The sequence below is a fragment of the Calonectris borealis genome, chromosome 6 (genome assembly GCF_964195595.1).
Source record: "Calonectris borealis chromosome 6, bCalBor7.hap1.2, whole genome shotgun sequence".
Taxonomy (NCBI): domain Eukaryota; kingdom Metazoa; phylum Chordata; class Aves; order Procellariiformes; family Procellariidae; genus Calonectris; species Calonectris borealis.
This window is the reverse complement of record NC_134317.1, coordinates 25,648,300-25,676,166: the sequence shown is the minus strand read 5'-3', so window position 1 is coordinate 25,676,166 and position 27,867 is coordinate 25,648,300.

Below are 27,867 nucleotides of genomic sequence, written 5' to 3'. Positions count from 1 at the left end.
CAGTAACTTCCTGCCCCACAGACTGTGAGCAGATGCTCCTGAACGCTCAGTATCTGAAACTCAAAGTTCAGTTTGTTATTGTGGGTTATTTCTGTGAATGTTTTAACAAGTAGACATGCCATTACTTCAGTGTGGAAATTCAACACAAATAGAAACATGAAAAGAGATTAATTTACAAATTCAAATATATATGAACAATTAGGTATTAATAATTATTTAGAGACCTCCAGTTCATAATATTGTCTCTCAGCTGTCTGTAGTGTTTTCACCCATGAACCGTAATTGTTGTTACTGCAGTTTTGAGCATGTTTTTTCTTTTGCGTTACCAACTCAGCCCATAATCCTGTAACACAATCTAGCTTGTCCATAAGCTAATGGGAAGGCATTAATCAAAACATTGTTCTCGGTTACATTAACTATAGAGCAATATCTCCTTATTTTGTATTTCTTAATGGTTTCTTTGTCCAAGTCTGTTTAAAAACGCAGCCTCAGTGTGCTGGACTACAAGTCTTCCATGGTCTATGCTTGATTGGCTGAGTAATCTCTCTCATTTTCTTTGGCACTTTGTGTTCATATCCTTGGTGTCTGGAGCACGAGTCAGTGGGTTTTTAAGCAGAGTACAAGGTCTGTATTTTGTAGGCAAGATGGCTTATTTAAAGTAGATCTGAAGCTGGTCCTGCTAGCTGCACAAGACAAGAGCTTAAAAATCTTCCTCCAGTGCCTGGCTGTTTACAGACCAAACAAAATTTAATGCTTGCTCTGAGTGAACACAAGAACGATCTGCTTTCTGCATTGCCTCGTGCAGTGGGACTAGTTAACGGGGATATAAATGTACCCATGAGAGCCGATGCCTCTGCGCTTGGGAGCTCCTTGGATAGACTTGAGAGCTTCTTCCTTAGCTCCTCCAGCAGTGTTATGGCTCTGCTCCAAACCTTTGAAGCTATTAATAAAAACCTGAAAATCATCCATCTAATAAAATTCATGTCACTCCTTGAAACACTCAGACCTCTTTAGCTTACCAATGATTTGCTCCATTTGTGCAGCATACTCTGTTGACTTGAGTCCTTGCATAGTTACTGTGAAATAATGCATGTTATTACATGGTTAACCACACAGTAACTTCACTGGAAGCAATGGTAATTACAGAGTAAGTTGTGTTAATCCTCCTGTGCTATTGTTTGGTAACTGTGTAATTAGCGTGGGTCACCTGTGCAAATCAAAGTTGCTTGGTAATTTTTCTCTTCTCCCTTCTTGTAACAATTGCAAGTGAGTTAGAACATTGATGGTATCTCAGCAGGGTATGTGGATCCAAACCTGCCAAAGCAATGCATTGCTGTCTATAAGCGACTCCTATTTTTAATGTTATCAGCAGAAAACTGATTACAGGGACAGAGGTTGAATTTGCCAGTATGAACAGCTGTACCTCCATTTTTAGCACCATCATTGAAATCGAGCTTAATATTACATTGAATAGAATTCATTCCCACGCAGTTGCTGTTTAGGGACTTGTGAAATGAATTAAGCGCCCTCAATTCATTCCCACTCTTATAAGTTACGAATTTTGAGCAAGAAAGATAAAAGTTTGGTGAAACAGTGAAAGATCTAGAGCAGGATTTCAAGAAGGCCATGGCTGAGGCATCCCATAGCATTCAAAAGACAGCCAGAAGCCACGCTAATGTCGTATTTGTTCTGTGGCAACAAGAATGCAAGTCACCAGAGATGACAAGGTATGACTTTTTTGCCTAAGCAATAAAGTCTACACATCTACAGTGTAACACAGAGATAAAAAATGCTAGGGACATGACCTGACCTGTCATGATTTTCTTTAATACTGGCCTGAGTTGCATGTCAGAATATAAAGAATTAATTACATGATACATAACCAGCTCCCATCAGTGCTCCAGCAATCTGTGAAGCGCTATTTAGGCATGCCTTTCCTGTGACACTTCTGTTTCCAATATATCACACAGCAAACCCAACATAACAGAAGTACACATATCAATGTGAACAATATCATCCTGATGCAGAAATTTTCACAGTTAATTAAAAAAATCAAATATAAGCAGTCCAGCTCCTTACTAAACTAATTAAAAATATAAATACAATAAGCCCTGACTGAGCTTTTGACAGGTCATTAAAAACACAAAATTGAGTCAAGTATAAGCACTAGTTTCAATATATAACAGAGTGAAATAAAATGGTAAGGCTGCAGTTAAATTAATGCTGGTTTTGTTTTCATTGTTCCTCACCTGGTGGTTGAATTTACACAGTGCAGTTTTCCAAAGGTAAAGGCCTGGGCAGTTTACTATGTGAAGTCAAAGACGCCATTTACAGCTTCCTTCTGGCTTTTCAGTCTGCTTCCCTGGCAGCATTACCAGCTGTGTGTGTTCCATGAAGTGCCTTTTTGGCCACAAGTTTTGATGTAATTTTCAATCCTCTGAAATTATTTCAGCAATAGACATAGACTCTCACCACTCCAAGTGTATCCTTTAGAAATAACTTTGGTTAGAAGTGGAGCAGTGCTTTTGGTGCATCAGCTTAGTGTTTCCAAGCAGGAGTAAGATCTAGCAGGCATTTTCCTTGTAGGAGCTTTAATACTGTGCAATGGGGCTGCACTAGTCTGTCATACTGGCATTCCCTTTGTTTCACACAGGACTGCCAGTCCTAAAGATACCCATGCTGTATACAGCTTAGTTCATACCCGGGCTCTTTCCTAGTGCAAATAAATACTTCACTTGGTGAATTAGAATAGATCTGACTTCATAAGGTTAGTTTGGTGCTTGGCTGTAAAATACTATTCTCCCGTTAGGTTTGCAATGTGAGGAATTCTCCAATATAACTACAAAAAACAAACAAAACCAAAAAAGCATGGATGTAGCCACTGTGAATATTTTTCCTGTTGGCCTTGATTTATCAACAGCGTAATGAATGTCCCGAATGCCTTTGAATTTCCTTTGAAGCTCCCTTTGAGGGGAGCTTCAGGAATATTCCCTATATTGTCTGGAGAAAAGTGGGGGATGCCATTGTGAATGAAAATGTTGCTTCCTAGCATGTTGCAGCTTTCATTGACTGACATCCCACATATATTCACTTGTATACAACATCCAAGAGCAGCGTGTAGTATAGTGTCAGCTGAATTGATTTCCAACACAATTTGGCCCGCCTATAAATTGGCACAAGCGCAGTTTTAACGGATCTGGACTTGAGGGAGCTTGTTTCCTGGTGTTAGGAAAGGAGACGGGATCAAAGCTATGCTCCTTGAATGGATGTAGCAAGAGCCCCTATGCTGAGCCAAAAGGATGAGGGAGTATCCCAACAAGAGGTTCCCTAAAGGATGTAGGAGTTTCTGCCTCAGGGCTTGTCTGCTTCAGGAACTCCACTGCAGCGAGCAAGAACTTAGCAGAGAGTAGTGTAACACCCCTTGGAGAGGCTGCCCAAGGAACTGCTGTGAAGCAGATGAAATGCTGTAGAGTCACATTCTTGCTTGTTGCTGATTCCCGCTATGCAAAACTGCCCCTGAATCTCTCTCCCCAGCACTGACCCTCCCAGCCTGAAGGAATCAGGACTATTGACATTTCTCCTTGTTGCTGTGGCCCTTAGGATTTGCCTGTGCTTCAAAAATTCAGAGTCCTGCACCAAGCTGTGCCTCAAAAGAAGGGATTAATGCCTAGAAAATGTCTTAGTCAAAGAGTTTAGACACGGTTTTATAACTTAGTTAATGGTCTAGTACAGGAGAGGCCTGAGAAAACATGGCAAATAAGTATTAATGCTGGATCCTCCTCATTCTCTATTCTTTTCTACTGCCTCTACATCAGATGGGTGTCCTTTTTATCCTTAGCATTAAGTTTTTATCACTTTACTAAAATACTATAAATCAATAAAATAGGGCAGAAAATTGCTTTCTTACATCATTGCACCAACATGCCATTTGTATGGTCTGGAATGACAATGAGACATCCATCTTTCTGTGGACAAAAATGCCAGTTCCCAGTACAAAATGCCAAGTTGTATACGGCTAAAAAAATTCCAGACCAAACATTTGCTTCTGCTGAGATGAGAAATGCCTCCTTCACTTTTCTAATGTTTTGAAGATCAAGAGAAAATTCTAATTCTCTAAACACAAAATATTATTAATAAATCAATATTTATATTCCACCCTAAAACTCTTTTCCTAGTCATTCTTCTTCCTGATAAGATTTGCTTGAATCTCATGCCAAGCTCTATAAAGACCTTTTTTGATTTTTTTTTTTTTTTTTTCAATTTTTAAATATGCACACTAGGGGGAATGCTCATAAAATTCAGCCTCAGCCACAATCTGGACTATGGTCTGCCAAGCTCCACATAAATAAATCATCAAGTCATTTTGGCAACTTCTGGGCCAGGAGGAATATCTTCGGGGTAGATTTAAAGAGACATTGTCCTGTAAAGTATATGTCCTTTGTTGAGAAAACTAAGCAGTAGCTTAAAGGCTACTGTGAATCTCAGATATTTGAATTTTTGCAGGTAACCAGTGCAACAAAATACAGTGAAAGACATTTTAATTCCAAAATTACAATTGTATTAGTCTTCCCTGCTGCTATCCTAGCAGAAATGAAATCAAATACCTGAGACCTCACAGTAGTGTGAACGGGTGATACTGGAGATGCCGATTTTGTGCTAAAATGTCTGCAGAGCATACAGCAAGTAGCCATTTGAGATTTTCTCTTAGCAATCTGAATGCTGAAACAGGGATAAAGCAGCCAAACTTTTCTCGGCTTTGCACTTTCTAAAGCCAATCTAAACACTGAGACACAATCCGCTCCAGCTCCAAAGAGCGTGCTGGGGCTGGCCTGACAGCATGTTGGCCTGTCAGCTGGCGGCACCTCATCCCTCTCTCCCTCCCTGACACCCTGGGGAAACAAAACCTGGGGTAAGCTGAAGAGAGCAACAGTCTCCTGCAAAGGCCCCGGGGGTGGCCAGTCGGGCAGGAGCACCGCAAAGGACATGGGTCTTGCCGCCCAGGCTCAGAGCCGAGTCCTGGTCGTGGGACCTCCATGCTGGCCAGGAACGATCTCTGTAGCTGGCTGTGAAACGGAGCTTTGTTCACCTACCTCTTGTGGGGGGCATCTAAAACAAGGACATGTAAATCAGATAATAATCAAGAGACAGCAAGCTGTAGCTGGTTTGTCAAGAGGAGACCTTGGGCCACAGTCCTGTCTGCCGTTCACAGGTCACTGAAATCAATGGAGTTGTGCCTGCAATTACACCACAGGGAATCTGGATAATTTTATTTGGACTGTGGGAAGTTACTGAACAGTAACAACACCACAGAGGAAAATTGCCTCATTTCAGGTTTTGTTAAAATCCCCAAAACTTGGACCAGGTTCATCGACGGGTTCTAAACCATCAGTGGTGCCTGAGACCATTGAAGAGGTTTGAGCAGGCAGCAGGGAGAAGTCAGGCAAAAATGAGTGTCTTCAGCTGAGGCTTTCTTAATGTTCCTGCATTCATAAGAACTGCAAATGGACAGGAGGAGTTTGAACTTCCTGAGATCATTTGGAGAGTGAAACGAACATTTATGGGTGCGCAGTGGATGTGCTCATGATGGAACCAGAAAGGGAGTGACAAATCCAGAATGGCATCCATGCGTAGATCATCAGGAAAAGAATGAGTTGCAGCTGGACCACTGACTACCTGAAGGAAATTCCCTGCCTGTCTTAATTAATTTCTGAAATGCAGAGGAGAGTCTTAACTGAACAAAAATTGAATTTTAGGAATGATCAAATCTTAGAAGCTGTGATTTGGCCCATTGTAAGTAATAATGACCTCCTGCAAAAACTGAAAGCTGAAAATCAAATTTGAAAGCCAGGGAGTTTCAGCTCATGTCTTCTTGTATGTATTGTACTAAATATTGTACTAAATATTTACAAAAATATTGTACTAAAACGATACTTACCGCCAATGATAATGACTGGAGGTATTTTAGGTGATCTTTTAAAGATCATTTACATATTTTGAGTGGTCTAATGTTATTGAAAATGAAACAGTGGAAAGAAGCATCAGATACTCTTTCTGGGTTATACCGAAATTAAATCTTTGGGTTTTGGAACAGTGGCACAAGGTAATTAACATACATGCTGTTGGCACCATATTATTGTATATATTTCTGAATTGAAAAGAGGCACTGAGAAATACATACCAGGCAGTTACAGGTTAAGGATCATTTACATAAATTAGCAAATTTGCAAATGAATTCATCTAGTGAAAAGTAAGACACGGGACACTGCATTTTAATAATTGACATTCCACATGAAATGCAATGTTCTTGAGGAGGAAATTGAGCTCCAGGTTGCTATTAGAACCAGCGGAGCAGCAAGAGCTGGAAAGAAATGCCATCTCATATTATGCGAGTTACTGCTCCTGCATAACAACAATCTTCTATTCTGATAGACTTTATTTTAATAAAACTAGTACTAGGATTTTTACAGAAGAAAAATCCAGTCATTGACAACACTGGTCAGGAAACAAAAATGCAAGAAATCTTTGTGATCTGGTTCTAACAGTCAGCTAGTAATTCATTATGCTCTAAAGTAATCTTTCTTCTTCTGTTGTATTTGGCAACCAAATCTCCTTACTTTTCAGTTATACCAAGTAGTTACAAGCTTACCCCAAAGTATGCAACACTGACAGAAAATTATAAATTATCTAATTTTTTTGTTCCCTGTCACAACATAGGTTAAATTGCAAAATAAAGATAAGTGATCCACTTAGCTGCTTCCTGCTGTCCTGATCAGTTTAAGAACACATTATGTTACAAATATTGTTCTTGATACAAAAGTAATGACTTTCATAAGGTGCTAGTCAGTCATTCAAAGTCACAATACTTTCACTGTATGCCATAAATACAAATTATATGCTCATAGACAGCTGAAAGCAAATCTGTCCCTAGTAATGTTTCTTAGTACAATTTAAAGATTAGAGCGAACTAAATAATTCTCTCAGTGATACACTTTTTCCAAGATCACATAGAGTAAGTGTGTCATTTCAGTGAATGCCAGTAAAATTTCTCCTCTTGTAATATTCCTAAATACTGATGAGAGAGTGTTTGTCCATAATCTGACCACAACTCTGACATCATTCATAGGGAGTGCTGTGTTAAACTTCCTGAACTGAAAAGTTAAAGCAACAAACTACTGCTACCTGCATACAATGTTTGACATTTGGTTGTCCTAACATTCTTTTTATTTCTGTTTTTATATAATTTATTGCAGCAAGATGGACAAGCTGACTAAGTTCTCTTCCCCTTTGTTTCTCTCCCTTGTTTTAGGAACCTGAGATATTTTAATTCCTGAATAGGTTGAGAAGTCCCTCCAAATGAATCAGCTTCATTAATACTATTTATTTTATCAAATGATTCAGCTTTTTGAAATACAGACAACAAGATTCTTACCTACAATGAGCTCAGACTCAATAAATGGGTAGGCTGACATCCTTTCTCTTCAGTATTTTGACACACATTGCGGTGCATATATACATACAGGTAGAGCAAGTACATTTACAGATTGCGATGGTGCCCTGATAAGCGAAACTCTCTGCCCTCTCTGGCATGGGAGCAAATTTCTGTAACTCTCATGCCCTTTGGTATGAGGTCTTACTGAGAACTCTTCTGTACTGATTAACAGACTGAATGAAGAAAGCTTCCATTTTTAACTTCATTCTTCGTGACTCAAAAATAACTGTCACATATTAATGGGAACGTTCATGTGGTAGAATTATTTTACAATAAAGAAGAAAGAAAGCAGCTCTTGGACTTTTTTCGCAACTCAGAATATTCTTTCCCCACCAAAGCAGCACTGTAACCTAGGTCAGATAGTTCCCTGTGCTGTATCCTATGCAGAGTAGTCAATAGGCTTTGCAGAAGTCCATAGCTTCACCAAAATAAGACTTTACCTTTAAGAGTGCAGTAACAGTGTGAATGCCTTTTCACCAGGGTGTCACTGATGGATCTGAGCAGCTTTTCATGTATGCGTGCTGCAAACTCTTTATATTTTTACATTCTAATAACAGTGAACAGCATAAATTATCTCTAATTCTTGATTCTGCAAGGAAGCAGCCATCTGGTCTAATACCACTGTGACAGTGATATAGGACTGAACACTCTGTGCTTGGTCTGCTGCACAGAAAAGGACAATAGGACATATTTTAAAATGTCAGGATACATCAGAACCATATTCAGGAAAGTTTGCATTTATGAAAATTGATAGTATTGGAGATATATCATGATGCAGATCTAATCATGGCTGCTGGTATGGTGAATTAAATTAAGAGCTGATTTGAATTTTTCTAATTAAAGATGTGTTATTCCTTCTCCCCTCATGTTTTCTCTTTTGGTAAAAGAAGCTTATTAAACAATTTTCAGGAAAGCATTCAAAGGGTTAAAGCTTTAGCAAAAAAACCTTTGTGTCAGTGGTAGTTTGACTGTCTCAGTGCAGTATTCAATGGGCATTTGTTTGTATTCCAAAATCATCACTGATGTTAGCATAATTGTTATTGTTTAAACTAGATAGACTTGGTCATAAGCGTACCCAGGTACTGCAGGGTAGGATGGCATGTAGGCACAGCAGCTTAGCAGAGCTAGGCAGAGCTGTACAAGGTGTTCTGCATGCGCCTTCCAGCCTTAGAGAGCTCTCTCAGCTGCCTGCTTTCAATGACTAAAATACATGCACTAAAAGTAAAGGACGGGCAAAAAGAAAAAGAAATTTGACTTATGTGGGAGTAAGCACACTTTAAAGGTAAGCTGACATGAATTAGATCAAAACCTATCAACTCGTGATTTGCCCCAACAAATTAACTTTAGTTTTGCTGTAGTGCTTAGTTATGTAAGTAGCTTGTTTATGTAACTTCTCTTGTTTAAAGTTTTTTTAATAACACCAAATATTTTTCAAGTCTTCAAGACATCAGGAACTTAAGACTATCATTTATAGGTGTCACGTAGAATGTATTTCCATCATTAGCCATAATGACTTTAAGAAACTTAGTGTATTATTTTAAAAATAAACATGAAATAGTTCTTTTCACAGCATGAGTAGTAGTTAACCTACAGAGGTCAAAGAGTTAAATACTGTAATGGGATTTTTAAAGGGACTTCTTAATTTTATGACCAATAATATCATTTGTAATTTTATGTAGTAGGAGGGGCCATCAAATTCATACTCCAGGGTGTTAGCTGATCACAGGGATAAGAAACAGTCCTCTCATCCCTTTTTGCCGTGTAGGACATTGCGTAATTAGTCAGCTGTTTTCTTTGAAGCACCTAGCATAGGCCACTGGCGAAGGCAGAATTCTGAGCTTGAAGGATAATTGATCCTGTCTGGCTTGGTAACTCCATGTTCACTTGTCTACTCTTAAAATATATATTTCTTCAGATCAAAGATGGGGCATTTTTTAGTTTTTCATTTTGCTTTCCGCTTACAAGCGAGCCAGAGGTATACATTACGTGAGTTCTTTCAGAAAGTGGTCCTTCTGGGGCTTGTGTCAGCATATTTACTAGTTAGAATTGTCCAGTGCTGTGACTACCTTTAAGGCTGTATAGTATAGAGAAATGCTGTTTGCAGGGCATTATTCTTAAGGATGCTGTATGCCAGTTTTGCTAACTCTGGTTGTCAAATGTTAAGGCATGCTTGTATTGTTCAATCCTTCTTGCCAGCTCACATTCCCACTACCATAACATCCCTTAAGTGCTGGAATGCTGCTTTCAGGGACGCTTTCTTAAAGAGGCAAATGCAAACATAATATTATTCATGAAGTGGAAAGGAAGATAAACAAAACAAAGGGTAGTGAGCTTAGCCCAGCTCCTGCCTTTGCAGGGACAATCTCCTGTGATACGTCTGCTTCACAGCATCAGAAATGGTCATACATATACTGTAAGCAAAGAAAGCACACCTTCAGAGATAAGTATGGACAAGTGTGTAAAGATAGGTCTGGCATCATTTTGCACACCAAATTTTTGAGCAAAAATGCAGGGTCTGGCAACAATCTTGCATTTGTGTGAAGGAAGAGGGAAGCTTGTGTGTGCTAGAAATGGAAATGGCCAGCACCTGCACGAGTAGTTAGAGGTTTTCCAAAGTTGGATGGGAAATGAATTGATTTATCTTTGCTTAAAACTTTATATCAGAGCTTGAGGGAAGAAAAAAAGGAATGCTAGCTTACAGTCACGATAAAGTTTCTGCAGATATTTCATTTTCCCTGTTAACTTTCAGATAGGTCATGTGAAAGGCAAAGTTTCTAAAGATTATTTCCTTGTGGGTTTTCTTCTGTTACAATCCCAACTGGTTATAATCTTCTAAATTCACACAGACACTAAGAAAGCTTATGAATTCAGTTAATTTGTTATCCTATGCCTTAAACATGGGTCAAGAAACCAACTAACCCACTGGTCTTCAGTCTTTTGTTGCTTTGCTGTTTCAGAAACAAAGTAAAATCTAATCAAATCTGTTAGGATCCATGAAATCCTAAGGTGGAGCTACTTCCCATTTCTGGCAGAAAAAGCAGAAGCAATACTAGTTCCCCAAATCCCTATCAAACAGTTGCAATATAAAAGTTAAAAAATGCTATCTTGGAAGCTAGACAGAAATTGGATAAGAACTTGTGCTCATCTCTCCTCTGTGTATATTCTTTGATACCTCCGTCAGTGTCCTGTGTGTATATGTTGAAACCAAGTTTTGAAAAGTCTCTGAGTGTTGAGTTTCTTTTCTCCTCCCATATTTTACACAAGGATCCTCTGTGGCAAGTCAGTGCACCCAAAATTATGCCTGAGCTTTTCTAGGTCATTGTTACTACAGAGAGCCATAGGGGAAGCCATAGTCCCCTTCTGGTGCTGCCTCTGCTGGTTTCTGACCACCCTGTGAGCCCATTCAAAACACTGAACTAGCAGAAAACTAAATTGGCAAGAAAAACAGGATCATTTTTATTCAGTTTGTGAACTGAATGAGGTTACAGAACAAGGAGGGGTGGGGGGTGGAACTGGGAGAAATTAGTGAGGTATATAACAGTCTCTTTTGTTGACAGTAAGTTTCATCATTTCAGCCATGGTGTTTAGCATGACCCAAGATGTCTGGAAATGGAGAAAAGCAGTTACTGTTAAATGGCATTGCTTTTAAGATTTTGTGCTTTGATCTCATCAGGTTTCTTAAGACAAAGAAGGTCATGGCTGGTCAGATGAGATCCCTCACTTCCCTTTCCTCTTTTCCCTTGAAAAGCCAAAGCTAGTAATCTAATTTGTACCTGCATCCTGCGCTGAGCTTCCATTCAGTCAGAGAGGCAATGACTGTGCAACAGTGAGCATTACTTTTGGATGAGATATCAAGCCAGGGTCTTGATTCTTTAAATAGAATGAAACTATGTCTGGACCAAGACCATCAAACATCTGTTAATCAGACTCAGGAAATACTGAGATGAGAGTTTACAACAGAGGTACTGCTAACAGGTTGCTGTGTAACCAAGAGAGATCTGTGTTATTTGTCATCTTCTCTGAACTCTTCTATGTGTGGATGGAAGTTGCATGTGTTCATTAGCACAAGTTCACGGATAGTAATGAACTAAAAAGTGGCAGTCTTTTCTCTGCCTGGACAGTGCAAATTAGTTTTTATGTGCTATTAATTAGAATTTCTAGAGGTTTTATTGCAGAAACTCAAAGCATGGCCCGTATTAAAAAAATGTTTTTGAGTAATTTGTGCAATCTGTAAATTATAGATGGAATTTGAACTTTCTCTTTGAAAAGCCAGCACTGTAGTAGTTGGACTATTCATTCTCATGTGTTATTTCTGTCTTAGAAATATGACAGAACAAGGCAGAAAGACAGAAAGACAGAAAGACAGAAAGAAAGAAAGACAAAGAAAGAAAGAGAAGAAAGAAAGAAAGACATAAAAGAAGAAAGGAAGGAAGGAAAAGAAAGAGAGAAATCAAAAGAAAGAGAGAAAGAAAGAAAGAAACAAAGAAAGAAACAAAGGCAGATAGAAACAGAGAGAGCGTGAAAGAGAGAGAGAAGGCGGGAGAGGAAAAGACAATTCCAATATACTTTCTGGTAGAGTTTTCAGTAAAGGACTCATTAAAGCACCAGTGGAAGCATGTGGAGGATAATTACTTAAGAACAAGCAAAATGCTGCAACATTACCGTAAGCCAGAGAAAGAAGGCTATGAAATGCTGTGGGCACCTCCACACATCAGGACAACTAAGAAGAAAGGTAGGTGACCGTTTACTGTGATACCCATTTAACTTTAAAAGATTGAAAATGGTGGGGGTTTTGAATCAGAAATACAAATAACACATTTTTCTATGATACCCTGATGTCCTGCTAGCAAGTGTTTTCCAGTCAATCAATCAGTCACTCAAGCAGTCAGAATCTTTAACCACATAAAAATCTATTGAGAACAGGTTTTATTTACAGTGGTGACCTGGCCAAGAAAGCTCACAAACAGCAATATGTAACATCACTTACAGACATACAATCACTATTGTATATTACTAGAAAGCTTCCAAACATATCACCAGGCATAAATCAATTATATAAAATACCACAAACATCAAATAAACCAATAAAAGAGGGAAGGTCATAACACCACCAGACATGTCATGAATAACCGCCACAAACATCAGCCAGTGATTCATCCACAGTATGAATAAAAAACCAAAAGATATACAAGCAATTCTTTTTAGATCCTTTTGTGTTCTGTTAAAAATGTGTTACTGTCTTTTGATGTTGTCTACTTTACAACATTACTTCTACTTACATTTCACTAAGGGCATCAATTATTTTTAAGATCTATGTTAATTAAAAATGGGGGGGGTTTGTTTGTTATATAAGTGTGCATTTTAGCATGTATGTTTTGCTTAACAATTCATTGCATATATTTCCATGCTTGTTTATAATCGGTAATACTTTACATTTATAATATAGTTCACAATATTATTATAATTTGGTCTACTAAAAGAAATTGGACATAGAACACAATGGGAGGCATAGTTTGCTATCGTCATTGTTGTGTGTGTGTGTCCCCTCCACCCCTGCCCTGGATCATGGATATAATTCAAAAGTTCCTAAGATTTGAAGAACACTACCTTCAGGTAGTCAACATCACTTAGAATCTGCACCAGTATTTGTGTATTAGCAACAAAGAACACATATAAAACCATCATTAAACTTGATCTTTAGAGAGCTGAGAGCTTATACATAGAACAGCACATCTGTAATGATTAAATGTGATGATTGCAATCAATCCATTTTTAAATGCCAGATCATGGCTTTCTTAGTGTGTATGTCTATATGTCTTATTCCCAGAAGTCCATGTTAAATGCCTACCAGTCTACAGGGGTCCGATTCCTCTGTACTCGCAACTGGAATATACATTTATATTTTTGCAAGGGCCACAAGAGTTCAACCTTCACAAATTCTGGTGTATTTGATAGTGTTTGACGCATGGTTTTCAGGTTGCATTCAAAGCAGATGTCTCATCTATTTGAATGAAATTTTATTAAATAAGTAGTATAGAATATGCTAAGTTCCACCCTCTGCTTAGTACTCCCAATTATTCAACATCGGTATAATGTAAATAAGCATTACCTTCAATCAAACCTGACAGAAAATTAGATAGCATGTCTCATCAGATCCTGTTCTCAAAAGGGACATTTATGAGCAACTCACAACTTACAAGATGGTGATATTGTCCACCATTTACACTCCAGTGGTGTTCAGCTAGTGAGACATCAGCAAGACAAACCTGTCTGCTAACTTTGCAACAAAAGCATTTTATTGCTGAAAATGAGATTTGCATTTAAAACTCCTTTATAGCTAAACTGAATGTAATTGAATGGAAAAAGTGGGTGAAAACATTTGGTTTATTTATATACATCCTCTTCCAGACATGAAGCTTATTCTGAAATTCAGAATAAATAGATCATCCAGACTCTAATCTAGATCCCCTGCTTTTAAACTGATGATATTGGCTGAAAATCAGACTGCCATCATTTCAGATTAGTCATTTTTGCTTCATTGATAACATATGCACTTAGAAGCAAGTTCTGCACATTTAAAAAAAAAAATCCAACCCTTCTATGCATGCATTTTTCAGATATAGACCCAGCTAGTATATGCTAACGCCAAGCAATTTGTTTTGCAGCATGTCACATAATTCTCTTTTTTTTACACCCAATATCTATGATTAAGAAATGTAATACATACTAAGAAAGTCTTAGATAATTTACACGATGCATTAAAGTGTTTTGCATGAGAATATAGTATGATGCAGACAGCAGAAGAATTATGTCTTTCATTAAAAGGTTTGCAACTCAGTGTGCTATGATATAACTATAGCAGTTTTTCTGTCTCAGTGAAGGTTTTTTATTTTAAACACTGCCTTGAAAACCAAGGGATGCATATGCAATAGCACTACTTTAGCTATATGTTTTAACTTAATATCACTTCTTAGTAATTACACACTGTCAGTTTACCTGCTGTCCCAGGGTTATGGGTGAACAGGCATGCTGTCACTGTTCTTCATCTCTCTGAATCTTGATGTAAGCAGTAAAATAAGATGGCATTTTTTCATTATTTAATGTTTTTTAAAAATCCTAGTTCAAAGCCTGTTTGAAGCAGTTCATCAAGAATTAGATACATTAAGGTCAGGATTAAAAGAAAACCAATTACATGGAAGAAATATGATTTTTGCCACAGATCCTTTATGTGCAAATTAGGATGTGTATTTGCTGCCTAATTTAGAAAGCACCAACGGACAACTTACAGGGATGTAGAGTAGCCTTTGGAAGAGTTCAGCATTTGTGTTTCTTGAGGAATTTAAGCATGGAAGAGGACTCGTGCATTTCACAAGGAGGCTTGTGTTTGGGGGAAAATCCGATCGTTGCTCAGCATGTTTTGCACGATCTGAAAAAACACTTTAGGTGTAGGCTAGCAGCTTGCAAGCTTCTCCAGCTTTGAGTAATCTCCAAATGTGGCAGTGTGCATATAGGCTGTTCTGCATGCTGTTCATACCTTCACTGTGTCACTGACAGAATAAAAGACAGAGCTCTAAGCTGATGCAGCATTTTGATGCTGTCTGACTATAACAATGGTTTACAAGACAGAAAAGGTTTCAGCTCTTTGCTTTTCAGGGTCTATTTCAAAGGCACAGCAAACCATGCTTAGAGCCTTACAGATGTTTTCCCTCTCTCCCATCCACTGATGTTAAGAACAACCTTCTGCGACAGTTTCTACCCGTTTTCTCTTTCTTACATTGTCTTCTCATCACTTGCCTACTTCATTTTGTGTTCACCAGTTCTTCATATTTTTACATTAAATATTTGCTTGGAATACGTAGCTATGAAGCTGTTCTTTCTTTCCACGTCAAAAATCTGCTACTATATTTTCAGGGAAAAAAAAAGGATTGTACTTCTTTGTAACATCCAGACATCATAACCAGCATATTATTGAGGCTTTGTCTCAGCATGTAGATCAGCATGATAGGTAGTTGTTTCACACCCTCACCAGCTCCGTCTAGGTCTAAGCATCTACAACATCAGGGGGTAAATGGGGATATTTTGTTCCCTGCTCAATGCACTATTACTATTTTTTAGCTTGTGGTGCTTTACACATAAAATATATTTGAACTTCTGGTGCAGGTAAGAATGGTAATACCTATCTAAGAATGGTGATTATAAACTGAAATGCAGGAGATTGAGTTTCACTTTGTAATAATTAATATTAACTGTATAATAGCTAATACTATTTTAGGTTAAGTGGTAAAAAAGACTGCAACATCTAGCGTTCAAACATAGCTCCTCTGTTTTGCTGTTTCTGACTAATATAACACACAGACTTAATAAATCCAAGGCTTTTAAAGGATTTTTCCATAAGATATTCTGTTAGTATGTGGGCTTTGGTGAAATTTGTCAAGCTGTATTTAAAAACAAATTGAAGAAGCAGTAAATCTTTTATTGTTTGGCCAAATCTTACTTGTACTTTGGTGCAGAAGGATAATAATGTTCTGCTGTGAGGGCAAAGCTGCTAATGCTGAGAACCTGTATATCCTCCCAAGACCTTGTTTATAAAGACAAGAAAACTCAGCGTGGCTTGTCCTGCAGTGACACTTCACCTTAAAGGAGTTGTATTTCTTCTGCATCCTCCTCCCCACAGACTGTGGCAGGCTGGAGTCACAGCCCATAGGACTTGAGCAGCAGTGTGTTCCCAGAGCGGAGGAGAAAACCTCAGGGGACGTAGAGCTATAACTACCCCCGTGCAACACAATGTGCTCAGATTAATGATAGCAATATGCAAATTCTTGACTACTGTAATGGTTTTTAAGGGTGTGGACATCTGGATGACTTTTAACCTAACAGAGCACTCAGTTCAATGGTATCATGCATCAAGACACTAGCGGTACAGTGCTATTTTTGTCTCTTTGTTCCTGCTAACTGAGCTGAATTCCAGACCCCTGTAGTGAGGTCTATGGCCCTCACTTGCTGTCTAGTTAATAATTTGCTGCATGAATTACAAAACATCTCCCAAATGCTCTGGGATCTGAAAAAGTGAGAGTGACACTGACTTACCTTTTGAAAATGTGGTGCATTGGGCTATGAATGAAAACTGTTATTAGCAATTGGGGTGTCCTGGGCGCCGGGAAGCTCACAACGGGCTGTTGCTACTATTCAAGGAATGGCCTTGTGAAAGTTTATTTATTTGATATCCAGTTAGCTCAGATGAATAGTAAATCTTCAATCTAGTCAATCCTCCTTCAGCTCAGATGTTTGGAGCAAGTGAGCCACAGCTGACACTTCATCTGACATAATTCTCCCAAGACCAGGGCTCCAGACCAGGGCTATGGCAGAACTGGACTGTCTCTGAAATCACTGATCAAAAATTAGGAATTAAAATTAAGATAAACCACAGGAAAACTCTCCATGGATCTTCCTGGGTTCATCTCTGCCACACAATGTCTTAGTGATGCCACGTATCTTGCTCTGCAGCAAATTTGCATGTGGTCAATAACTCTTACGTGCTGTCACTTTCAGCTCTAAAGATTGCTCACAGCAAAAGTCACTGGCAGCTGAATTTTGAACGTATGAAGTCCTACATATTACTAATCACTCCTCCTCTCTCTTGCCAAAATTAACCATCTAAAATGGGCAGCCAAATTTATTGGAAACTTGCAATTTTAATATCCATCTACCTTAAGTCAACAGCTGTGAAATAGAGGTAGTAGTGCCTATTTACCTCAAAGAGATAGCAAGAAGATAGGTGCTTCACAGAAAGTAAGTGCTGTATTGATAAGGATCACAGGCATTCACCTGATAAAATGAGGACTTCTGTCTTCGGAACATGCTTTGAATAGTGCATAGGAAATAATTCATGGGACCATACACTGGCAATAAGGGAAAAACTGATGATTCAAGAGCTTCTTATTTAGGGGTCACTGCTCACACTGTATATGAAGTATTACCACATCCTGGAACTTGAGAAAAATGTTGTGGAACTTGTGACAAAAATAGCATGCAGTCATAGAACCAAAGGCTTTGGTTAGGTGCATACATGCAAGAGGTTTGAATTAGTTTTGTACAGACTTCCATTATTCTAGTGTTTCTTAGCTTTGGTGTGCTTGGCTTTGTAACCTTATAAATGTTCTTTCAGAATAGTTCTGGTGCAAAATTATAGGAATCATTAAACAGAGAAAAAGATGCTTTGAGATATATAATCTATCGAATTTTTCAGACCAAATTTATATGTTGGTATTTGCCATCCGAGGCAATGAGTATAGGGTCAAATAAAAACAGTTGTCAAAGCAGATATCTAAATGAGTATGAAAAAAATCTTTGTACATTTTCCCAATATCAGAGAGTCTTGCATACGTGGTTGGGAATTTTTTTATAGTTTTTGTTTGTTTATACTGACACACACAACTTCTGGTGGCCTGTCTTCTGTACTCTGAGATGACAAAAATTCAGAAGTGAGATGGGGATGGGAACAAGCCAAAGGATATCTCAGGGTGGTTAGCCTGCATCCTAAGGGCCCCGAACATGACATTTCTTTCTCTTCAGAACATCTGTCCTTTCCTTGTATAAAGACTTACGTCTTTAAGAGATGCTGTTTATCCATAAACAGCCATCTTCCATAAGTGTGTTCTTATAATGCAATATAGATATATCCTGAAACACCTGCCCTGTGAAAAAATTGTAATGAAGTGGCACTTCATTTGAAAAAATGTAATGAAGTGCCACTCAAATTACACCAGGAGAAGGTTAACATTCTATACAATTAAAATATGAAATGTTAGAGATTTCCTTTCCTTTCTTATGCCAGTTAATAGAAAGTATATATAATATACTGTACACAGATATCACTGAATGTAGAGGCCTGTTACCTCCGTGTAGTACCAGCAACACTCGCATAGTTCAATATTGCAAGTGGGTTTCTCCTTAATGCTGCAGACCATTATGAAATGTCAGGCTTCCTGCTGGTGCTCTATGATGGGAACCAGTTGCAGAGACTGGAACAAGTAATATAGCTAGCCTAGCTTACAGCAGCACTACCAGAAGTGTTTGCTTTTATTTACTAAGCATTACTCACTCAGTTCACCTAAACCCAGTTTCAGTCATCAGTGAAATGCTGAATCAGAGTTGAAGATCAAGTGAAAAGAGACAGCTTCTCTAAGATTTCCAAGTTAATATATTAGTTAAACGGAATGTGTCCAATGATATTCTAATTTACAATAATCTAACCCAAAAGTGATTCAAGTTTTTAATGTTGCATATTCTCATTCAGCTGGTGCAGAGATGTAAATTATAGAAACCTACAAATTGGACAGTATAAAACCATTAGATACACTGAGTTCCACAGCTTCCAGTTATCTAAGTTTATATAAATAGAAAAACTATTTTCAAGCACTAGAGAAAATTATATACTGTCTCAAAAACTGAGTATTATATCTTCAAGGAGTAGTAAACGAGAGCACTAAAAGACACAGGAAGCTCAGTTCTTTCATTATATGAACAGCTTTTGAAAATTATTTGCAGTACCTCATGATGTCATGACAGAAGAAAGAAAAGGGTCTGTTTCTGACGGTTAGCAATGTCTCTTGGATCCTGAGTTCTGTACTCTGAGGTCTTGAAGGTTCTTAAGGTCTCTTAATGTACTTGGCTAGTTTGAAAACTGGAACAGAAAAGATTGATAATATAATAGTTCTACCCCTTAGCTTTGCAGCTTGTACATGAATTTGTATGCCCAGGAAGACTCTCCTAAGAGCTGCCTTACACCCCCAAGGAACTCAAAATATACTGTTAGAATTTAAAGGCAGGCATTTTTATAATCTCAGGAATGAATAAGCTGCTCTCTACAAATATAAATAATTTTTTTGAACAATGCTTATTTGTTAAGATTTAAATTCACATAAACAAGGGCAGAGAAAGACTCTATTGTATGTTAGTATCTTTTTTCCAATGATATTACAGGGTACTGAATGTAACTATGTGATCATGTGTGAACATGACTCTTTTAAAGCCAATGGGAGTCTTTGATATCAATAACCTGATGATGTTAATTGCTTTAGCAGAAATTAAATGCTTTGTTAAAGACTTGTTTTAAAAAATTAATCCTTACATTTGGAACATTTTGTTGATATTCCCAAAACTATCCATTTTACCATGTGAACTGAGAAGGTATTATAGCAACACAAAGTATCTGAGTCCTACAATAGGAGCCTCATCTTAGAACTGCAAGCCCAAGTTAACAGCTTCTGGAAGCTAAGTACGGTTCTAACAACTACCTTGGTAGTTCCACAGTAAATATATCTGCCTGTTGGCTGAGGAACATGCCCTTAGACTACTGAGGTTGAATGTACATTTTCTATTACTGCGGAAATAAAATTCCAGAATTAAAGTCTTGCATCCACTAAGGTGGATAGCAAAATTCCCATAAAGTTTTATCCAGATTTATCCAGATACTTAATCTCCAAATGGGAGTTTAACTGTAGTCTCTGACACCATCTACAGAGATGAAAAGTACCTCAGAGTGCAATCCATACTTTTTTGCCATATACTTAAAACTTTTATGCAAACCATACTGATCATAATTGAAATATGTTCTTTCATAAATTTATTTTACCCCACTACCATTTATGCATCTGTTTCAGCAGCCCTGTACAGACCCATTACTAAATGAACAATCTCTAGGCACCCTGTAATAAATTTTACACATTTCTAATCTTTTAACATTTATGGCACTGCTATCTTTAATTTTGAGAAAAACAAGGTTTGCCCATATTTTCAAATAACATAGCTAATTTACTAAATGTGTAGAATGAACAATGTTTATTGTTAAGATTTAAATTTACTTAAACAAGGGCAGAGAAAGACTCTATTTTATGTTAGCACCTTTTTTCCAGTGATATTACAGGGTACTGAATGTAGCTATGTGATCATGCATAAACATGACACTTCTGGAAGAGGCTGCTGGCCTTAGAAGTAGTTCTTACTAGTGAAATTATAGAAGCTTGGATGGCCAACAGTATCAAGAAATAATTGCAACTTTATCAGGCTGTTCTCAAGTAAGTGCTGTCACTGCCTGAATCTGGTGATAAATTGCATTGATCATGTAGGTTACAGAACCCCTATCAGTATCAAAGGAAAGACATTATAGTTTGACAGTGGTGTCTCCATTGTCAACTTCTGGAAGTATTGTACTGCACTACATTGAATGGCTCATTTAATAACTGTTTGTAAATTAAACAAGCAGAAAAATTATTCCTAGCACCTTGAAATGCTTGAGAGAATTTTTAGAACAGTTAAGAGACACTTCAGATTAGGTAGAAGTTTGAACTCTGGATATTGCAGTATCCAATATTGCAATATTGCAATATTGGCCAGTGTTACTGCAAATAACGAGTTGGTGAACATGCACTCTAGAAGGCAACATCAGGCTCATTTTTTTAGGAACACCCATTTGTATGGGAGGGTAACATGCTATATATGTCATGGTCAGTTAATAGAAGTTACAGAGGAGTTTCCACAAGCTGTGTGGAAACCCTGGCTTCAAAACTGACAGGAGTTTTTCATATTATAGCAAGATTCTGATCCTGTATTCACTTCTTAGCTGTGAGTGTTTTAGGATTGCTGTAAAGCTCTGGGATTGAACCCATAGTTCCAATATTTAATTTGAATGGTATTGCAGCAGTGTGTCACACTGGATGCTGCTATATACAGATAAAATGTTATGTGAGGGCACTTTATTAATTTTAAACAAAAGGTGGAATTCACAGTAAAATCAAATCTGCCCCATGGGCCAGACAGGTAATGTTCTTAAGCCTTAAGGAAATCTTTTGTCACCCCTTCTGGTTTGAGCAGCTAGCCAAAATTTTGATTTTTTTAAAGTTATTCTTAGGAGGAAAATTAATGATCAAGTCAGAAATTTTAATTTAGAAACTTCTACTTTCTTAATACGAGAATATAATTTATAAGAACGTGGTGGAAAAAGAGTTTTAGTTTAAAAGTAGCATGAAGTGAGGGTAGGTATTGCCATTAGTCTAGCAACATTTTTTTCTTCTGTGCTCAGTATGGACACATACAGCATAGATTGTTATGCACCCAAATCTGTGACTAGAAATTGACTCTTTATAGGGAAAAATCCAATAGCCAGTTCCTTGTGCTTCTTGTGACTAATAAACAGGAAAAGTTCTGCATATTTTGATACAGCTTCCCTCCACCCCCTTTTTTAATTGATTCTGCTCCAGGTCCTAAGAAATGTGTGGCTTGGTCCTCGGCCCCATCTTAGCTAGCTTCAATGAGGAGAGCTAGGAATTCAAAATAAAGTGTCTCATAGGTTATGTCTGCTAACAAATTTCCACTAATTGACATCAAACTGGTTAATTTCCATATAATAAGTGTTGATTGATTCAAGGGCTTGACTCAACTGGCCAAGACTGTCCTTACAATGATCACTTATGGGCTACCTTTTTGGAACACAGTGGAATATTTGTCTTGCCAGATTTCAAGGATGCTGGGAGTTGGAACAATGTTTTTAATCTTGGCTACTAATTACGTGGCAAAGGTATAAACTGGGCTTTGCAAATCATTATTTCCATTAGAAAGGTGTTGGAAGCAATTCCACTGAGGACTTCCCTCCTATTTATGCAGCTGTTATTCCCATGGGAGGAGGCCATTGCAGTCCTGGCTGAAACATGGGCTTCTGTTCTGTTTCCACAGCACTTGGAAGAAAAACAAAACAGGACTAATGAAAAACACACACGGGAAATGCTTTATTATTTCATCATCCTCACCTACTGAGATCTGGCACCACTCTGTGTTTAGGAAGAACTTCTCCCGCCCTCTCTCTCTCGCGCGCGGTGTGGTTGTATAAGGCTGACACTCTGTCATTTCCTGTCAGATCATTTCAGAGGAATTTGCTCTTATTTCCTCCCAGCCTCATCCCCTCCTCCCAGCCTCAGCCTTGGCTGCATGCCCCAGCAGCCATGCTGTGTTTACTTAACCGCATGGAGCGCTGGGCTGCCGCGGCCAGAAACGCTGGGGCAACGCGCACACACGCACATCGCGAGCTCGCTCGCAGGAGTTCACGTTCACACTCAGGAAACAGACAACAATTCTTTTGTGAAGAAAGCATGCAAGGTCCAAAGCCAAACCTCATGCAGGGTCTTTGTAGACTGCAGGTAGGCGAGTTCTAAACTTTTTCACTAGAAGTGGACAAAAGTCATGGACTTTTTTTGGCCCACAAGTCTCTAAGTAAATTTCCCTTGGAAGATGCACTTTTGATCATTTCACATATTCAAATTAAGGTATATTCTGAACTTATCTGTGTATCACGGAATTCATAGTACGTGACCACCGGTTAATTGGACATTCAAATAATGTGTTAGGATTAGCCAAACATGTCTGGCTCCAATATATGTACCTACAGCACTGCATATATACATGGTCACTGCTACTATTTTTCTACTTTGGCATACCTGTAACAGACTGGATAGATTAGCTAAAATGTCCATGCCTTATAAATGGTGTAAAACTATTTTAGCACCCAACAATGGTGTGAAAATAAACCATGCAGAAACAGGACATTTATATTTGAATGATGTGTGAGCTTTTCAGTGGGTAAAGTGGTCACAGTTCATTGTTTAAAAAAAGTAGTCTTAAGTCACTAATAATCTCCACACCAAGATTTATAGCAATGGAGAAAAAGAACTAAGTAAACTATCTGACTGAGAAGTCATTTCTTCCTTCCCTGGCAGCATAGGATTTGTTTGAACGCTGTTAGGAGAAGGCTAATTAAAATAATTTTGCCAGAAATCTGGGAGATCGCTAAGTCCAACACCAGCTCAGTGCTCTTGATCTGGAATGACAACTTGTTTCCTAATAGAAACTAGAAGTTTCTTACTGTACAGAAAATTAGAAGTCAGAGAGAGAAATACCTCCCTCTGACATAGTTATAACAATAACCATTATTTTGAGTAGCAGTCATAAAATAAATGATAGTTGACATTTTATGACAACATTTAAGTTTTATTTAATATTATTGCTGATATTTATTTAATTTAAAGCTAATGGGCTATCTGCCAGGCCAGAGCAAGAATGAATAGTTTCCATTCCACTTATGATAGACTTTTCTCGTCCAGAATACTGTCAGAGTTTAGAGCAAAATCATGCAATCACAATCTGTATAAGAGATTCTTTACTCTCATTAGCTGGAATTAAAGTTTAATCCATGTCCTCTCGTAATCCGATACAATATCAGGCAAACAATTGCAGTTTTTCATTTTATGATTCATATCTTTTTTGCTTTCCTTAGTTCCATTGTACATTTAGTAGAGAGAAATAATTGATACAAACAAGAAAATAGCAGGATTTATTTCCATTTGCAAAATATCCACAGTATTGAGCCTTAAAATCTAATATTAATACAACTTTTAGAATTTTCCAGTTTCTCAATTTCTAAACTTATGAAATGGGAGTTAGAGAAATCCTCAATACCCAAGCTAAAAGTTTTCCCATATGCCTGGAAATGTGCTATTAATTTTGCAAAGTAGCTATGTCAGGTAGGCACAGGTCTTTCTTCAGTAAACCAATCTACCGAATAAGGTATTTTAATTTTCCCGAGTAATGGTGGCAGAATTATAAGCATATTTTCTATATTTTTTCCAATTTGAATCACATTTTGTTAAGTCAGAGGTACTCTCATGTACAGTTTTTTGTTTGTTTTCAGGACTATCACTACATACTTTTAGCTTTCTTGAGTTTCTTTATATTCCTATATTTCTAGGTCCTTAATAGTGATAACTGACCAAAACAATAAGTAATCTCAGTGGAGGTATTTCAAACCAAAAAGAACATTTAGTGTTGTTTAGGTCTGAATTTTTTTTAAAAAAGAGAAAACCTAAGGGATGCAAGAGTAGCTTGCTATTCATAGTAAAATAGTATGGAAAATTTATCACAAAGGCTGAAATCTCATCTGAACGTGATCCTGCTCACAACCACCAACAATAAAGATTTTCTTAAATTTTACTCATTACTTAAATGTATTCAGGAATTGTTTTTAACTTTGGTGAGTTTACTATGAAGAATTTCCCGTAAGTATTCATTACATGGTACTCAAAGTCTGAGCTGTGTTTCTTAGAGGTGATTGGGCAGGGCGTAATGCTAGCCTTGGCATTTTACAAATTCTGTCATGGGATGTGCGGTCTCACTGTCTCCTCTTGAAATACTGTGTTTCTTTCTCGCTGGAGCAATGTGTGGGAAGGAAGAAAACTGGTTATTGGTGCTGGGAGCTGGTCAAAGTGATTACAACACAGAAAATAGAGTGTTTGTGTTCCACTGTCCTACTGCAAAGCAGGAGTATCCATGTCATTTTTAATAGGTGCTTGTCTAATCCGTTCTTAAATGCTTGCAGGGATGGAAACTCCTTATCTGCATATTATATAAAAGCCTAAAAGCCTATTTAATAGCTATAAGATACAATCTTCTTTCAAATATCAGCTTTTGGAAGAAGTGAAGAATCGAGGTTTTCCAGATGGAGACAGAGCACTTCAGAATTTGCTGAAGTTGCCAGAAAAGGACTCTCGCTAGCCACCAGTGACAAAGGCCTCAGAAACTATAGGAAAGTGGACCAAAAGGAAGGTGGGATGGAAACCTAGTACTGAAGATCAATAACAAAGTAGTTTCTAGTAAGTGTACTCAGAAAGAAAAAAAAAAAAAGACTCCAAGGCAATAACCCTAGAAAAAGAGATCTAAGCCTAGGACTGCGATGACTCTTACTCCTCTGAATGCTGAAGAGCATAGTTCAGATGAAAGAGGATCTGCTGCAACTTTCTGTAGCAACTTCTCACATGGTAGTTTTTTCTATTCTGGGAACTATAACTAAAACTATTTTGGCAGAAAAGACATATACACTTATCATGACAGGCTTTATGACTTATTAACCAGAAGCAACAGAATGACTGAGACAGCATCTACAGCAGCACAAAAATTGGAAGATTGCTCTACTGGGAATACTTTTTGTGATCTAGTCTTTTCCAAGGGAATGTTATGAGACAGAGGGATTAATTTCGTATCTGTTTTGATGCACAGTCCATAGATGAAATCTGGGATTGTATTGCTATATTACAAGTACTTTATTATGATTCTTAAAACCTCAGTCACTATATATCTGCATGTATAGGGCACAACGTAACTCTACTAGCAATTGTTCACCTAAGGGTGAACTAAGAGTCAAAAAAATTTCTCTTTTGAACTCATGTACAGAAATAAGAGGGGATGTTAGACCTGACAGTAAATGATCAGAATACAGAACTAGAAATATTTTTAAAATGCATGCTTTGACAAAGATTTAAAGGAAGTGAAATTGCATATTCGGGCAGTAATGTTGAAATTATATCATATGCAGCTGGGAAGAAAATATGAAAGCTGTTCTCTTCTGCATAAATAACCCCAAACTTATTAAGGTTCCTGGACAACAAAGCAATATGATGACTTTAATAGTACACTTCGCGTCCAATCATCAAGCTGCTATCTGCCCCATAAATATGCTGAGATCCTCCTGTAAGGGTAATAGTGGCCAGCTGGAGGAGGGATGGAGTGTTCCCTTTGTGAATGGTGCCAGTGGGAACGAGGTATGACTGGAGATAGAGATAACTGTTGGGATGAGCACAAGGCAGCATTTTTATTTGAGGATTCTGCAAATGCCACCTCACACTTTGGAGAAAGGGTCTCTGGAGCAAGGAGGCCCAGTGAAGCTAATGTCTTATCAAAAGCTGGGGGCAGGAGCAACCCAGGCTCTAAGTCAGGAGAGATGCAACTGTCTAATTAATCCTCTTCAGATAAGTATTCAGAACATTTTGGCAAAACTAAATATCAGAATTTGAATTATTTATTTTTATTTGTAAGTGCTGACAGTGTGCTAAGTACCACAAAAGAGAGAGCCCCTGTTTTGAGAGGCTTCCAAAATAAATATCATCAATTTTTTTTCTGGAGTTTGGCCCAATGCCCATTAGTAGCCAAACTGTGATACAGTCCTAGACATAATGACATACTGTGCTCATTTTCCTCTGAGAAAGATGACTGATGATAATGCTTATGAAGAATTTCAGCTCTGTTACATGGGGACACATATATGCACAGACTGCAGAGCCATGTGTCATTTGGGAAACAAGCATGCATTCAATATTTTTCAATGTTGAGGTACTTGCGTTAATGACGTGACTTTTGCTGGTAATATTTGCATGTGTGAAACTCACCAGGAAATAATTAGGAACGCAAGATAAAATCTTGATCCCATTGGAGTTAAGAGGAATTTTCCTTTTGAACTAGAAGTTTGCAATACCTCCATTTTGCTTGGTAAAAGGTGGTCAGCTTTTTGTTCTGCTTTTCTGCTGCCTATGTCCAAAACCTACAGCTGTAGTATGTTAACTCTCTTCTGCCAACTCATTAAAAATAAGCTCCAAAATAAACCTTATCACAATTGTTATATAACCTAAAAACTTCACATTATTTCTTGATCTGATCTTTTGAGTTTGAACTGATCTTTTTAATTAAAAAAAAATTAAATCGGAATTTTACTGAGCGAAAAATATGAAAAGGTCTTTCTTGTCTGTCTCATAAATTGGTGGTTTAAATCTAATTCCACAGAAATCAATGGAATTATATCATTGCAGGTAATAGAGAATGAGAATCCAGATTGGAGTATTTAACAGGAAATTCAGTTACATACTTATCTTTATGCGATATAGTAAACCGCTATTACCTTACCTAGTAAAATTTTTAGCGCACACATAAGCAGGTATGTTTCATCCATGCCTGTAACAGGGAAAAGTGGTGGATACTTGTAACGTGTTTTACTTTGTCGGATTTGAATAGGGTCTTGTTTTTGTGAAATCTGGCTTGAATTCAAGTTAAAACATTGTTTGCTTTCTTTTTTTGTCTTCCTGCCCTTAACTATTCCTTTGCAGTGTGAAAATACCACAGCCTATGGTTGATGTCTTCATCACAGTGGAATGCTTTTAAACTTAATGAAGAGTTGCAATAAATCAGTACACTTCATTCTGCTTTCTATCATCAACACATACATACTTTCTTAGGTATTAATCCCCTCAGAGATTATTAGAAGTCAATAAGACATGTTAAAAATAATTACTATTAACTTTGAAAAGGATTGTACCTGGTATCATAGCTGGTAGCTATCATCTTGTCTCCAATGAAATGACCTTTGTACATTATCCATTTATTAATTCCTCAGAAGAAAAAAAAAAACAATTACATAGCTTATGGCATTTAGCCACAGCCTTGTTTTAGGATGCTGAAGCATGTGCATTTTGTGCAGAACTGGGGCCTTAGCTGGATGACCTGTTCAA